Genomic DNA, 15,475 nt, shown 5'->3' with positions numbered 1-15,475 from the left:
TTGTCGGGTAGACTGCAGAGGGTCGGAGTGAAGGGCCAATATTCTGACTGGCGGGGAGTCACAAGCGGTGTGCCACAGGGATCGGTGCTGGGGCCGTTACTCTTCAGCATATTTATCAATGACCTGGAAAAGGAGGCAAAGTGCGAGGTTATAAAATTTGCAGACGATACCAAACTGTGCGGCAGAGTTAGGTCCAGGGAGGAGTGTGAGGACCTGCAAAGGGACCTGGACAAGCTGGAAGACTGGGCAAACAAATGGCAAATGCGCTTTAACATGGAAAAATGCAAGGTCATGCATATAGGGAAAAAGAACCCGTTGTTCAACTACAAATTGGGGGGGGGGGGGCATTGTTGGGAGACAGCAGATTTGAGAGAGACTTGGGTGTGCTGGTGGATGCATCACTGAAGCCATCTGCACAGTGCGCAGCAGCCTCAAAAAAAGCTAACAGGATGCTGGGCATCATAAGTTTCCAAGTTTAAGTTTTCCAAGTTTATTAGGTATTTTGATTAATCGCCAATTCAAAATTCAAGGCGATGTACAAGTAAAATAGTTGGAGACATACTTACAATTATTAAATTAAACATACAATTATCTAAAATATTCATAACACAAATAACATACATTTAAAGGTAATTTAAATAGGCTATAGTGAAACAAAAGGAAAAATATTTAATGGTTACATTCGATAATACAATCACTAATTCAAATTTAAATTCAGGGGAAAAACAATAGGAAGGGGGACATAGACAAGTGACCTTTTGAGTTATGGATGCGGAGAAAAAAGAAAGAAAGATCAGTTATTAAAGGCGTCAATATAAAGAAAACTTTTAAGTTCTGACTTAAATTTTATTAAGTTTTTTTCTTGTCTAATGTACAATGGAAGACTGTTCCAAGATTGAGGAGCTGTTATAGAAAAGATAGTGTTACGCCTTGTGTTAATAACTTTTAGTGAGGGAATAGCTAAAAGTTGCTGATCTTGAGATCTAAGAGATCTAGAGGAAGTATAGGGTATTAAAAGTCTAAATATAAAAGCAGGAGTTTTATGTTCTAAAGCTTTAAAAATGAGCAGACATTGTTTGAATACTATTCTATGTGCTACTGGGAGCCAGTGTGCTTTCTTGAGCAGGGGTGTGACATGATCGAATTTTTTAGCCTTATAAATTAATTTAATTGCGGAGTTCTGGATTATTTGTAATCGTTTAATTTCTTTCTGTGACAGACCTGTAAATAGAACATTACAGTAGTCTAATTTAGACATTACAAGTGAATGAATTAAAATATTCAATGATTTTGAACATAAAAATTTAGATATTGATCGGATCTGACGAAGTCTATAAAAGGTAGATCTTACAACTTGACTTATATGATCATGAAAGGACAATTTATTGTCAAAGGTAACGCCAAGAATTTTAACATTATTAGTCATTTTTAACGAAATGCCTTTAATAGTTATAGCAGAAGAAAGAGTTTCGCCGTCTTTCCAGGGAAAGAACATAAGATTTGATTTTTGAATGTTTAAAGCGAGTCTATTGGTTTCAAGCCAGTCATAAATTTGATGTAATTTCTCATTTATTGATATTATTTCTTGCGGGTTTTTGGTATTTACGGGATGTAATAATTGGATATCGTCTGCATATGCGTATACTGTAAATCCAATAGATTGGCAGAGTGTTAACAGTGGAGCTAGGAAAATGTTAAACAAAATCGGCGAGAGTATTGAACCTTGTGGGATTCCATACGGAAGGGAAAAACTGTTCGAGGTAGTATCATTAAAAGAAACGCTAGATGTACGGTGATCAAAGTATGACTGGAACCAAAGTAAGACTTGGTCTACTATCCCTATTGATTGGATTCTATTTATTAAGAGGTCATGGTCAATGGTGTCAAAAGCAGACGATAAATCGAGAGAAATAAGTATAACAGAACTATGGTGATCTAAATGATATAGTATTGATGTTGTTAAACCTATTAAAGAATGTTCAGTTGAGTGGTTTAATCGAAATCCTGTTTGGTTTGGGTGTAGCACATTGGTTTTTTCTATGAATTCTGATATTTGGTTGAAGACAATTTTTTCTGTTAATTTAGATAAAAATGGGATATTAGCAATGGGCCTGTAATTATTTTTAATATCAGTGCCAATTTTTTGATCTTTGATTACTGGGCGTATAACAGATTTTTTCCAAAGTAATGGAACTTTGCTTTGTTGTAAGCTAGTTTTAATCAATGTGTGTATATATGGCCCAAATATGGAGAAGTATTTCTTGAGAATAAAAGGTGGTATGGATTCGTTATGTGCTCCTTTATGATTAATAGTTTTAATAATTGTTTCTAATTCTGTAAGACTGGGTATTTTAAATTGTGAACATTTGGCAACAAGTGATGATTTCGGTTCCTGTTCTGTATTAGATGATAATGCTTGTTTTATTGAAAAATTATTTCTTATATTTTCTATTTTGTCCTTAAAAGTATCTGCTAGATCTTGCGCTGTTGGAAGAGATTTAATGTCAAGATTTGGTTTATTAGAGTGTTGATTGATAGATTTTAGTATGTTATATAGTATAGTTGAGTTTTTAGCTTGAATAATTTGTTTTGAATAGTATTTTGATTTAGCTTGTAATATTTTTTCCCTATAGAATGCAGCATGTTCTTTAAATTTTGAGAGATTTGATTGGTTTTTATCTTTTCTCCATTTCCTTTCTAATGAACGAAGTTGTTTTTTGATTAGGTTTAATTCAGAGTTAAACCAAGGATTATTTTTCTGACGTAAAGTAATAAGTTTCGTTTGAGTCGGGGCATAACAACCAGGACGCGGGAAGTCATCATGCCATTGTATCGCGCGATGGTGCGTCCACATCTGGAATACTGCGTTCAGTATTGGTCGCCGCACCTCAAGAAGGACATGGCGGTACTTGAGAGAGTCCAAAGGAGAGCAACGAAACTGGTAAAAGGGCTGGAACACTGCCCATATGCCAAGAGGTTGGATAGGCTGGGGCTCTTCTCTCTGGAAAAAAGGAGGCTCAGGGGAGATATGATAGAGACCTTCAAGATCATGAGGGGCATAGAGAGGGTGGATAGGGACAGATTCTTCAGACTGAAGGGGACAACAAGTACGAGGGGGCATTCGGAGAAACTGAAGGGAGATAGGTTCAAAACAAATGCAAGGAAGTTTTTTTTCACCCAAAGGGTCGTGGACACTTGGAATGCGCTACCGGAGGAAGTGATCAGGCAGAGTACGGTACAGGGATTCAAACAGGGATTGGACGGATTCCTAAGGGATAAAGGGATCGTGGGATACTGAGGGAGGAGCTGGGATGTAACACAAGTATAGAAAGCTAACCAGGTAATAAGTATAGAAACCCAACAGGTCGTGCATGTGCAAGACCGGAGGATTAGGACTTCGATGAGAAGATAGGACTTCAATGAGAAACCAAGGTGGCAAGGGAGCCCCTTCTGGTGATTCAGACAGGTCGTGACTTTTTGGGCCGCCGCGGGAGCGGACTGCCGGGCAGGATGGACCTATGGTCTGACCCGGCGGAGGCACTGCTTATGTTCTTATGTTCTTAAGGCTAGAATACAAAATGCAGTGAAGACTTATAAATGCAGGTTAAGCAAGATGGCTAGGATACACAGAGTTAGGGTGTGAGTTACAAAGTAATGGTAGAGTGGTCTTGGATAGTTTGTAGTAGAATGGTCTGAGAGCGTTTCTGGTGTTGCTGCTCTGTCGCTTCGCAGAGGGTTCGCTGTCTGAAGCGGCACAGAGGGGTGGAGTATGCTCCCACACCCGAGGGCAGTCTAGCCACTCAGGTTGATGTTGTGTTCTGTGTGTGTCTGATGTAGTCTTGAGTCAGTGTCTGTCTGTTATCTGAGATTAGTATGAGGCTGATTGAGATGGTTGAGTCAATGTCTGACTGTTGTTTCTGTGTCTTTGATTGTATTAATGCTGCCCTCAGTCGATGCACTAAGGAGCGCGCCGCAAGGGTCGTTGGGGGCGGAGCTCGTCTCCCACGCCTGCTCCAACTCCCTCCCTTGTGGTGTCAATGGTGGCTAAGTCAGCTGGGGCAGCTCCCGACAACAGTGGAGCTGCTCTGAAGGGCAAGATCTTTTTAAAAGATGCACCGCAAGGGCTGTTAGGGGCGGAGCTCATCTCCCACGCCTGCTCCAACTCCTTCCCTTGCGACGTCAGCGGTGGTCAAGTCAGCTGGGGCAGCTCCTGACAACAGTGTCTTATTTTCATGGAAACACGGTAGTAAACATAGTTACAATTTCTGCAAGCAATCCTTGTAGAAGTCTTTTGCAGTTGCTCTGCTTTTTTTTCTTCTTTTTTACTTAAAGTTCATTTTCTTGGTGGCTTCAGTGCCTTGAGACCCCTTCCTGGTGGTCCCCTGTCAGAAGAAAGGATGCAGTCCCGCGGTGCTGGACCGCTGCTTCACAGAGAAGCTCTGGTGGATTTGTGGAGCCAGCCTGCTGTGTGCCCCCATTTTTAGACTCGAGGTCTGACTTCTTTCCCCTGGGAGTCTGCTTGCCGTTTCAAGTTTCAAGTGCAGGCTGTATGCGTTTAGAGTGAAACCCACCCAGGTTGAAGGCGCTCCGACCACATGGACGAGGATCCGTGGGGGCGGAGGTTGTAGTTAGTCTCTGGCTGGCTGGCAGTCCGAAGATTTCAAGTCTGGATCCATCTGGAGCTGTTTCTGAGGCAGAAAATCATTTTCCTCCATTCAAATGCTTTTTAAAGCTGCTGACAGTCTGGAATTCATAATCTGTAAACTGAAATACATAATCTGTAAACTAGAGGTCAAACCCAACTCCATGCTAAACAACATAGGAATATTACTGATCTACAGACCCCCAGACTCCACTCAAACACCATCTCCAAACTGTTAGAAATAATAGCTAACCTGGCATGCCAACACTCCAACCTACTCATCGTTGGAGATGCCAACCTACCTGTTGAACTGGCCAACAATAATGATGTCTCTAAACTCAGGACCCTACTTGAAGACTGTCAAATCACTATCGTGCCCTCAGGCCCAACCCATGAAAAAGGACATACCCTTGACCTACTCGCTACTACCCCCGCTGCCCTCACCACAAATATCAAATGGTCCCCTGCCCCTGGTCTCAAATTCAACCTAAACCATGCAAGCAAAACAGCAAAAGTAGTAAAACTAATCTGAAAAAAATCTAATCCAGACCTCTTCTGGAGACAAATAACAACATCTCTGATCTCCCCCTCAAACAGCACTACAGCAATGCTAGCAAATTGGAACAAGTCCATAATCAATACCTTAGATGTTCTGACCCCTCTACGCTCCCGCCAAATAATACAAAGCTGGACCTCCTCCTGGTACACAGAATCTCTAAGAGCAGAAAAACAACTTTGCAGATGACTAGAAAGGAGATGGCAAAAGAACAAAATGCCGAATCACAGAGCATTATGGAGAGCAGCAATCAATAAATATAAGTTCAACATATCAGAATCCAGGAAACGCTACTATGCCAATGTAATAGGAACGGATACCAACAACAACAAAAAATTATTCCTTCTGGTAAAACAGTTAAACCCCCCCCCCCCCCAACAAAACACTACAGATCACCTCAACACACCCACAGCCCAAGAGCTAGCAGATTACTTCCTAAATAAGATCAAAACTGTGCAAACAGAAGTAGCCAGCAAGCCACCTGCACAAACACATCCCAGACTAGCTCCCAAACAATCTTCAGAAACCAGCAAGGCCGATCTCATCTGGTCCACCTTCACTACCCTGTCCATCTCTGACACACAAAAACTATTAGGCAAACTGGCCACCTGATGCAGCCCCTTAGATAACTGCCCCCCCCCCTCAACCTCCTCACATCAGCGCCCAAGGAAATTATTATATGGATCAACTCCCTCCTGAACAAATCCCTAAACCAAGGATGCCTTCCGGAAGAAATGGGAAAAATAGCTTTAACCCCAATCCCTAAATCTTCTAACACAGATCTCACCACCCCCTCAAATTACAAGCCCATCGCTGGCATCCCCATTCTCACCAAACTTCTTTAAACCCACATAAGCAAACAAATAACAGCATACATAGAGCAACATTCATGCCTTCATCAGACACAATTCGATTTCATACAACAGCACAGCATGGAACTCCTCATCCTGACCTTACTAACCAAAATCAAACAACTGCTAAGTACAGTCTGTCAGGCCATTCTCCTTCAATTCGACATATCCGCAGCATTTGACTCAGTTGATCATCAATTACTCCTCACAAAACTCTCTGAGATAGGTGCAACAGATATTGTACTGCGCTGGTTCAGACTTCCTCATGAACAGAGAATACGCCATCAAAAAAGATGGCGTTTACTCCAACACCTGGAGTTCCGCAGGGATCACCGCTCTCACCTATTCTTTTCAACCTGTTCATGAGCTTACTCGGAGACATCCAACTTGAAGGTGAGAGCATAATGTCATACGCGGATGACATCTTACTTCTTATATCAGTGGCAGAAAATCAAGTTAATACTCCCAAGAAAATCTCTGATAATAAAAAAAAAAAAAAAAAAATCCAAGTATGGGCAACTGCTCATAAACTAAAACTAAATGCTGCCACAATGCCCAACAAACAGCGCCAACAAACATCACGCTCCAATCGGGCAGCATACTTACTGTAGAAAAAGTCTCAAATTCTTGGCTGTATACTAGACTACACATTATCCATGGAACCTCACGTATCCCATCTTCGAAAGAAAGCCCTCTTCACCAATGACTAAGACTCATCAGGCCATACTTCCATCAACATCACTTTGCCATCATTGTCCAGATGATGATTCTATCCCAACTGGACTACTGCAACTCTGCCTACCTGGGAATCAATACCACCCTCACCCACAAAATACAATTTATTCAAAACACTGCAGTAAGACTCATCTTCAGTCTGAAAAATTACGACTTCATCTCAACCCACCGCAAACAACTCCACTGGCTACCCATTACAGCCCGTATAAAATTCAAAACAGCCAGTATCATGCATCGCATCATCTATGGCAACTCAGCAGTCCCATTCATCAACTTTTAACTGACGCATGGTCCAGCTCACGTAGAATTCTCAATAGGATCCAGCTGAACCTCCCCTCGACAAAAAAATCTCAAGTCGCCTAGAGCCTGTTTAAGTATGCGTGATTCACAAATACTAGATTAGATTACTATGAGTAAACCTCCATTATCTCCTATGGGAACTTCGGGGGTGGCTTGTAAAATTATTTTAAAATCGTTTTTTCACAGGTTTTGAGGATAGGGTTCAGGTCCCCCACCTTCCCAGACCCCAAATCGCTATTTTTTATTTTTGTTGTTTATTTTGCCGTTTATGATGCAAATTCATGCCTGTGGCCATCTTGGATTTTAAATGAATCATTTTTTTTCTAACTTTTATTTCTGCCTCAAAACCCCCTCGATTTGACACAAAATCATTTGGGGTGGACTCCCCAGCCCCTAATCTGTTGAATGAGGACATTGATTGTGCTGGATTGGCACTGGATCAGCAATTGTGTACCGTGTGCTGTAGTGTACTGGGGGAGTGGGAGGGAGCTTCGGACCACCTCCTTTGAGTAATCTTGGGCTGGGGAGTTGGCCTGGGTCCATGCCTTCCGAAGAAACTTGCCCAGAGGCTGTCCTGGAGTCTGGCGCAAAATGCCTGCATTCTGAGTCTGGGACTCTTATGGTATGATATATGTACCTCAACAGAGCCTTCCATGGTAGTGGACTGGGCCTTTTCACCAGATTTTATTTGGCTCCTCTGAAAGGTGTATTCCTCAGACCCCACTCATTTGACGAAACCAGTGGATTCGTCTGAGCTTTTTTGGTCTGTTGTTCCTGTGGCAAAGCTTCCTGTTTTGGAGCCTTCTCATCTGGCTGTGCCAGACCTTAATTACAGTAGTTGCTATTCAGATATTATGATTCTTCTGTCTCCTGCCACTATCTTTATTTTGGATCTGGCTGATGCCTTTGGTGAGACTGGTCTCCATGGCCACCCTGAGCATCCTGATTTGGTGTTTTGATCCTTCTTTGCAGATTTTTAAGCAGGCTTCTGTCTGCCTCTTTATGGATGATGTTCTGAAAGAGCTCCATTTGGACTCTCCACCTTTCATTTCTCAGGCTTTAGTTCTGGACCATTCTCCTTTGCCCTTTTTTCCATTTAGTCCACAGCTCCTAGGTCTGGTTTCAGACCAATGTAATACCCCGGAAAGCTCTTTCTGACTTTGCTTCATCACCCGGATCCTGATTTTTGGCAGGTTTGAACAGCCTGAGGTAGATTACGTTATGGTGCGGGTTTTGCAGTTCTCAGCCATCCCTAGTGATGGGGGAGTGAGGTTTAAGGACTCTCAGGAAAGCAGGGTGGATGTTATTTTTACAAAACATTCTTTTCTAGCAGCAGCCTCAGGTAGCTGAGCAGCAGTGACCACTTCCTTTATGGCGCGTGCTTGTCATTCCGGCCTGCGCAATATGTCCTCTGTGTAGGTGCATGCCTGTCCTCTACTGGTGATGGTTGGTGTGGATTAGGTGCCAAGTGCCCTTTATGATCTCATTCGAGTTCTTAGTACATTCTCTGCTGGTGCAGTGTCTGCATGCTGGACTCTTTATATCAGTCTTTGGACTGAGGACACTGCCTCAAGGATTATCTTCAGTGGACGTCTTTTCAAAGGCCAGCTTCTTATTGGTATAGGTCTGGATGACCTCTACACAGGTGTTTTTGAGCAAAGCCCTAAATCGCTCACTGTGAACAAATTTTGCTGGTTGTCGGGAGGGGGGTCAGAGTACTCTTTATTCCTCTTGCAGGTGTCAGGGATACGCAGGTTTTTTCTTCCAGAGCCATTCCCAGGGCTATGCCTGCGTTAACAACAGTTCCAATTCCAGGCACCCTCAGGTTCCTGAGCAGTGGCTGTGCTTAAAAAAACAACAACCCCGCATCGATGACGCCAGGGGTCGGGCCTGGCTTCCTTATCTCAAAGGCTGAGTTCTCAGTTTTGTCTGGAGTGGACTCGGCTTTCATTGGACACTTGTCAGTCCTCCTTTACTCACCTCCGGCTTGGTTTCTGGAATCCGGCAAGTTGACTGGAACAGAGTCCAGGGTCCGCGATACTTTGTAACACCTCTTGGGCATTGGGATGTTGGAACCTGTTCCAGAATACAAATGGGGGCTTAGGCGGATACTCCTTATACTTCATTGTTCCAAAAGGAGGATTGGAGACCCAATCTGGATCTAAAATTGGTCACCCATTCTTGCAAATTCCCTTTTTAAGAATGGACAACATAGTACACGGTGATAGCTGCTGTCTCTCCAGGAGAGTTTCTAGTGTCCTTGGATCTCACAGAGGCTTACCTCCCATATTACAATCTGTCTGGAGCATCGCAGGTTTCTGTGTTTTCATGTTCTGCAACAGCATTTCCAGTTTGCAACTCTGTCCTTTGGCCTCACAATGGCTCCCACACTTTCGTCAAAGTGATGGTAGTTGTGGCGGTTTTCTGCCAGCAGGGGGGTCCAAGTTCAGCTTTCCTGGGACAGCTGGTGATCCGGGCTCTGATTCGTCGGGTGTTTGAAAGTAAGGTGGAGACTGTAGTGTCTCTGCTGCTGGCGCTGTCAAGTTTAGGAAGAGACGCTTGGCATCCTCCCAGTCCCTGGAGTTTTGGGAGCTTCTCTTTGTCTCCAGATAGGGTCATGTATTTCTTTTTAAGACACATAGACAGAACCTTCGACAACTGATCAGAATTCTCCGGGACTGTCCAGTTCCATCAGTCTGGTTTTATCTGCAGGCTCTGGAGTCTCAGGCAGCCTCCTCAGAGGCCATCTCCTGGGCCAGAGCGCCCATGCGCTCTTGATGGGATTCCCTTGGTGGTCTCCGTAGAGTTTTCCCCTTCAGATGTCGCTCCCCTTGATGGTGCCAGCTAGCAACAACTTGAACTGGTGGTTTCGGATTTCTGAGTGGATGACTCTTGGGATGGATTTCAGCATGTTGGATTGCAGGCTTACTGTGGGGCCTGCTCTATTCTCGGGCAGTGGACTCCTGGTCCAAAACGTTGGTTGCCCAATAGACTGGAACTTCGGGCAATTCTGCTGGTGCTACTCACCCTCCAGCCCCTTATGAAAGACCAGCGGTGCAAGTTTCTTTGACGCCACAATGGTGGCATATGTACATCTCGAGGGAACTCTAGTGCTCTTTCTCATGGGCCAGAGAGATCGTTGGCATTCCACTGGGTGGAAGCACATCTTCTGTCTTTCTTGGTGGCCCATGGGACTGGAGTCAACAGTGTTCAGGCAGACTTCTTCGGCCAAAAGTTCCTGGACCCAGGAGCATGGTCCCTCTTGCAGGAGGCGTTCCATCTGATCGTACAGAGCTGGGGTTAGCCCCAGAGGGACTTGTTGGCTTTGGCAGAGAACTTGAAGGCTGTGTGCTTTTTCAGTCGATGAAAGTAAGTAAGCTAGGGCCGGATGCCTTGGTTTGGCCCTGGCTGGCTCACGAGTTCCTATATGATGTTCTCTCCGTGGCCTGTGGTTGGTCGGGTCATCTGTTGGATAGTGTTGCATCCTGGCCTGGTGTTTCTAGTGGCTCCAGATTGGTCTCGCCACCCATGGTATACGGATCTCGTACATCTTTATTGGGATAAGAATCTCTGGCTCCCTCTTCATCATTTTCTTCTCAGTCAGGGACTGATGCCCATGGAGAACCCATGGAATTTTGTTCTTACGGCATGGCTCTTGAGCGCTCCACCTTGATGAAGTGCGGTTATTCGGAGTAGTTATCTTGACTCTCTTCCACTTGAAGAAACCCTCTACTATGGCTTTTTATGCCAAAGCCTGATAGGCTTTCCAACATGAGTGTGCTAGGGATCAGGTGGAGTCTGAGAAGGCTCCCAATTCTGTAGTCCTCCCATTTCGGTAGTCAGGAGGGTTTAGACAAAGATGACCTCCTTGATAGTTCAGGTTGCGGGCTTTTTTTGTGTTTTTGAATGCACAAAGGCGCTAGTTCACTTACTGCTCATCCAGATGTGACCAGGTTTATGAGGGGGGAAGGGTGCTTCATCTTCGTCCTCCCTTGCATCTTCCTTTCCTTTCATTGAATCTTAACGTCATTTTGCAGGGCTTTGGAGAGTCCCCTTTTGAATCACTGTAGGATGCTTTTTTTCTGGACCTAATGATCAAGACTGTCTGTCTTTCTGGTCACCGTTGTCTTGGCATGGTGTTCAGGCTCTTTCGTGCAGGGAACCCTTTTTCTGTATTACGGATGCGGGTGTTTTCTTCCATACTGTACCTTCCTTCTTGCCGAAAGTGGTCTTGGCCTTCCATGTCAACCAGGAGGTTAAGTTGCCTGCATTTCATCCCACAGGTTTGGAGCGCAAAGATCAGATCTTACGCAAATTGGTTGTCCAGAGGGTCTTGTTCCATTATTTGGAGAGGTCTATTGAATTCAGGCTGTCTGATCACCTTTTTGTTCTAACTGTTGCACCTCACCGTAGTAGGCCGGCATCCAAGTTTTCGATCACTCGATGGATTTGAACGGCCATTTCCACAACTTATATCGCCCACAGCAAGCAGCTGCCGAACTCGCTTAAAGCACATTTGATGAGAAGTGTGGCTGCGTTGTGGGTAGAATCTCGCGCGATTCATCCTGATGAAATTTGCAGGGCAGCTACCTGGTCCTCTCTTAATACTTTTACTTGTTTTTACCAAGAGAATGTAGCGGTGCGTTCTGATGCCATTTTCGGGACCTCGTTTTTGAGGGCAGGCTCTTCTATGCTTCCCTAGCTACCATGGCTTTGGTACATTACCTATCGTATGGAATCCGGAAGGGACGTAACAGAATGGAAGATTAGGTTTATACCTTCAATAATCTTCTTTCTGTTAGTCTCTGGAAGATTCCATTTGACCCACCCTCTCAGTTGTTTGGAGTAGCCTGCATCTTTCTGCCTTGGTTACTCTCCTTACAGGCTTGAAGATTTTCCAGCGAGTTGCCAGATCCTGTGGGGAGTTTCTATACATATGCTTATTACTGAAGACCTTTTTTGGGGTGCTCATTGCACACAGCAAGTTAGTTCTACATTGTTCCTCAATGTTTTTCTGAGTTGCCTTTGTGCCTGTTTATTTGTTAATACTTTGTTAATACTTGTTAATACTTTGTTAATATCTTGCAGAGCAAACTAATTAATGAATTACATATGTTTATGGGGATTCTTCCCCGTTTCCCATTGTCATGGATTTGTTCAGGTATCTTGCTTGGCTTTGGGACTTCGGGTTAAGGGAGTGGAGCATGTACTCAGAAAAGTTGTGGATTTCTGCAACTCCCGGATTGCGAGTTGGGACTGTACACCTATTGTATGGAATCCTCCAGAGACTAACAGAAAGAAGATTATCAAAGGTATAAACCTAATCTTCCATTGAGGCCAATATTCAGCACTATTTAGGCAGACAGAAATGGCTATCTCTCGTTGAATATCCAGCTTAACAGTTTGGCCAGTGACTGGCTATATCGCGTGAAATAGCACGTCACCACCAGTATTCAGGGGCTTGCCAGCTAAATTTACCAGTCAGAGCTGTCTAAAAGGTGATCTGTCTTTGACTGTTGAGATTTAGCTAGCTAGCTGTTATTGGCCTACATGGCTATGTCTCAGCTGGCTAAAAATAGACTGGAAATTCAATGTTGGTTGCTGGATGTGGCGTTAACATTGAATTTTGGGGTTTGCCATGGACTGTGGGAGATTACTTGCAATCTCCCATGGTCTGAATATCAGTGTGTGTGTATGGGGGGGGGATTGTTTGAATTTCTCATCAAGGATTCTTTTTCCTATCACAGCCCATTGTTACAATTTTTATCCATGTACCGTATTTTCGCGGATATAACGCGCGCGTTATACGTGATTTTACGTACCGCGCATACCCCTCGCGCGTTATATGCCTGAGCGCGGTATACAAAAGTTTTTAAACATAGTTCCCACCCCGCCCGACGCCCGATTCACCCCCCCAGCAGGACCGCTCGCACCCCCACCCCGAACGACCGCTCGCACGCGCTCCCACCCGCACCCGCATCCACGATCGGAGCAAGAGGGAGCCCAAGCCCTCTTGCCCGGCCGACTCCCCGACGTCCGATACATCCCCCCCCGGCAGGACCACTCGCACCCTCACCCCGAAGGACCGCCGACTCCCCAACAATATCGGGCCAGGAGGGAGCCCAAACCCTCCTGGCCACGGCGCCCCCCTAACCCCACCCCGCACTACATTACGGGCAGGAGGGATCCCAGGCCCTCCTGCCCTCGACGCAAACCCCCTCCCCCCAACGACCGCCCCCCCCCAAGAACCTCCGCCCGTCCCTCAGCCGACCCGCGACCCCCCTGGCCGACCCCCACGACACCCCCACCCGCCTTCCCCGTACTTTGTGTAGTTGGGCCAGAAGGGAGCCCAAACCCTCCTGGCCACGGCGACCCCCTAACCCCACCCCGCACTACATTACGGGCAGGAGGGATCCCAGGCCCTCCTGCCCTCGACGCAAACCCCCCTCCCTCCAACGACCGTCCCCCCCCAAGAACCTCCGACCGACCCGCGACCCCCCTGGCCGACCCCCCCACCCCCCTTCCCCGTACCTTTGGAAGTTGGCCGGACAGACGGGAGCCAAACCCGCCTGTCCGGCAGGCAGCCAACGAAGGAATGAGGCCGGATTGGCCCATCCGTCCTAAAGCTCCGCCTACTGGTGGGGCCTAAGGCGCGTGGGCCAATCAGAATAGGCCCTGGAGCCTTAGGTCCCACCTGGGGGCGCGGCCTGAGGCACATGGGCCAAACCCGACCATGTGTCTCAGGCCGCGCCCCCAGGTGGGACCTAAGGCTCCAGGGCCTATTCTGATTGGCCCACGCGCCTTAGGCCCCACCAGTAGGCGGAGCTTTAGGACGGATGGGCCAATCCGGCCTCATTCCTTCGTTGGCTGCCTGCCGGACAGGCGGGTTTGGCTCCCGTCTGTCCGGCCAACTTCCAAAGGTACGGGGAAGGGGGGTGGGGGGGTCGGCCAGGGGGGTCGCGGGTCGGTCGGAGGTTCTTGGGGGGGGGCGGTCGTTGGAGGGAGGGGGGTTTGCGTCGAGGGCAGGAGGGCCTGGGATCCCTCCTGCCCGTAATGTAGTGCGGGGTGGGGTTAGGGGGTCGCCGTGGCCAGGAGGGTTTGGGCTCCCTTCTGGCCCAACTACACAAAGTACGGGGAAGGCGGGTGGGGGTGTCGTGGGGGTCGGCCAGGGGGGTCGCGGGTCGGCTGGGGGACGGGCGGAGGTTCTTGGGGGGGGGGCGGTCGTTGGGGGGAGGGGGTTTGCGTCGAGGGCAGGAGGGCCTGGGATCCCTCCTGCCCGTAATGTAGTGCGGGGTGGGGTTAGGGGGTCGCCGTGGCCAGGAGGATTTGGGCTCCCTCCTGGCCCAATATTGTCGGGGAGTCGGCGGTCCTTCGGGGTGGGGGTGCGAGTGGTCCTGCCGAGGGGGGAGAAGAATCGGACGTCGAGGGGGGGCATCAGGCTTTCAGGATGGGAACAGGACTTCAAGGGGGGACAGGCAGATCTTCAAGGGGGACAGGCAGACCTTCAAGGGGGACAGGACTTCAAGGGGGGACAGGCAGACCTTCAAGGGGGGACAGGCAGACCTTCAAGGGGGGACAGGACTTCAAGGGGGACAGGCACGGAGAGGCGGGGCAGTGCACCGAAAGTCAGGGCGGGTGAACGGTGAGTCGGGGCAACCAGAGGAGAGTCGGGGCAGTGCACCGAAAGTCAGGGTGAGTCGGGGCAACCAGAGGAGAGTCGGGGCAGTGCACCGAAAGTCAGGGTGAGTCGGGGCAACCAGATGAGAGTCGGGGAGGGCGAAAGGAGAGTCGGGGTGGCCAGAGGAGAGTCGGGCAGCATGCGCGTTATATGCCTGAGCGCGGTATAGAAAAGTTTTTGTACATATCATCGTGATTTCTGCGCGCTATACCCCTGTGCGCGTTTTACAATGGTGCGCGTTATATCCGCGAAAATACGGTATATTGCCCCATCCTCCTATGTGCTTAAAACCTGCTCGATGACACCTGGCTTTGAGCCACCTCTTGTGTATTGTGTTTTGTAATAACATTTGGAAGGTCCAATATTCAGTTGGCGTCAATCTGCATTTTTTTTGACTGCCACTGGCATTGTACCCAGAAATAGCTCCATATATCCAGAAATTGAATGCTGAAACTCAGACATGGCCCAGCACTGAATTTTATTTATTTATTTAGTTTTCTGTCTTTTTTTCCCTCACCTGTTTTAGGGAAAACAGGATAGAAAACAAATTAAATAAATAAATTTCAATGCTGGACCATGTCTGGGCTTCAGCATTCAGTTTCTGGATATATGGAGCTGTAGTTATCTTAGTCAATTAAGTTAGGGTTGCCAGATTTCTTCTTTAAAAAATAGGGCACCTGGCCCCGCCCTGTTCCACCTCCAGCCAAACCTCC

At 46.9% G+C, this 15,475-nt stretch overlaps 1 protein-coding gene across 3 annotated transcripts in view; it reads left to right on the top strand.

The window, feature by feature from the left end:
* Nucleotides 1-15,475, top strand: part of ARMC4 (armadillo repeat containing 4) — a 378,797-nt gene that overhangs the window by 82,063 nt on the left and 281,259 nt on the right. The gene's annotated exons all lie outside the window — the stretch shown is intronic.

The sequence above is a fragment of the Geotrypetes seraphini genome, chromosome 2, assembly GCF_902459505.1.
Source record: "Geotrypetes seraphini chromosome 2, aGeoSer1.1, whole genome shotgun sequence".
NCBI lineage: Eukaryota > Metazoa > Chordata > Amphibia > Gymnophiona > Dermophiidae > Geotrypetes > Geotrypetes seraphini.
The sequence above is the reverse complement of the archived record's forward strand: the minus strand, read 5'-3'. Positions and strand labels throughout refer to the sequence as shown.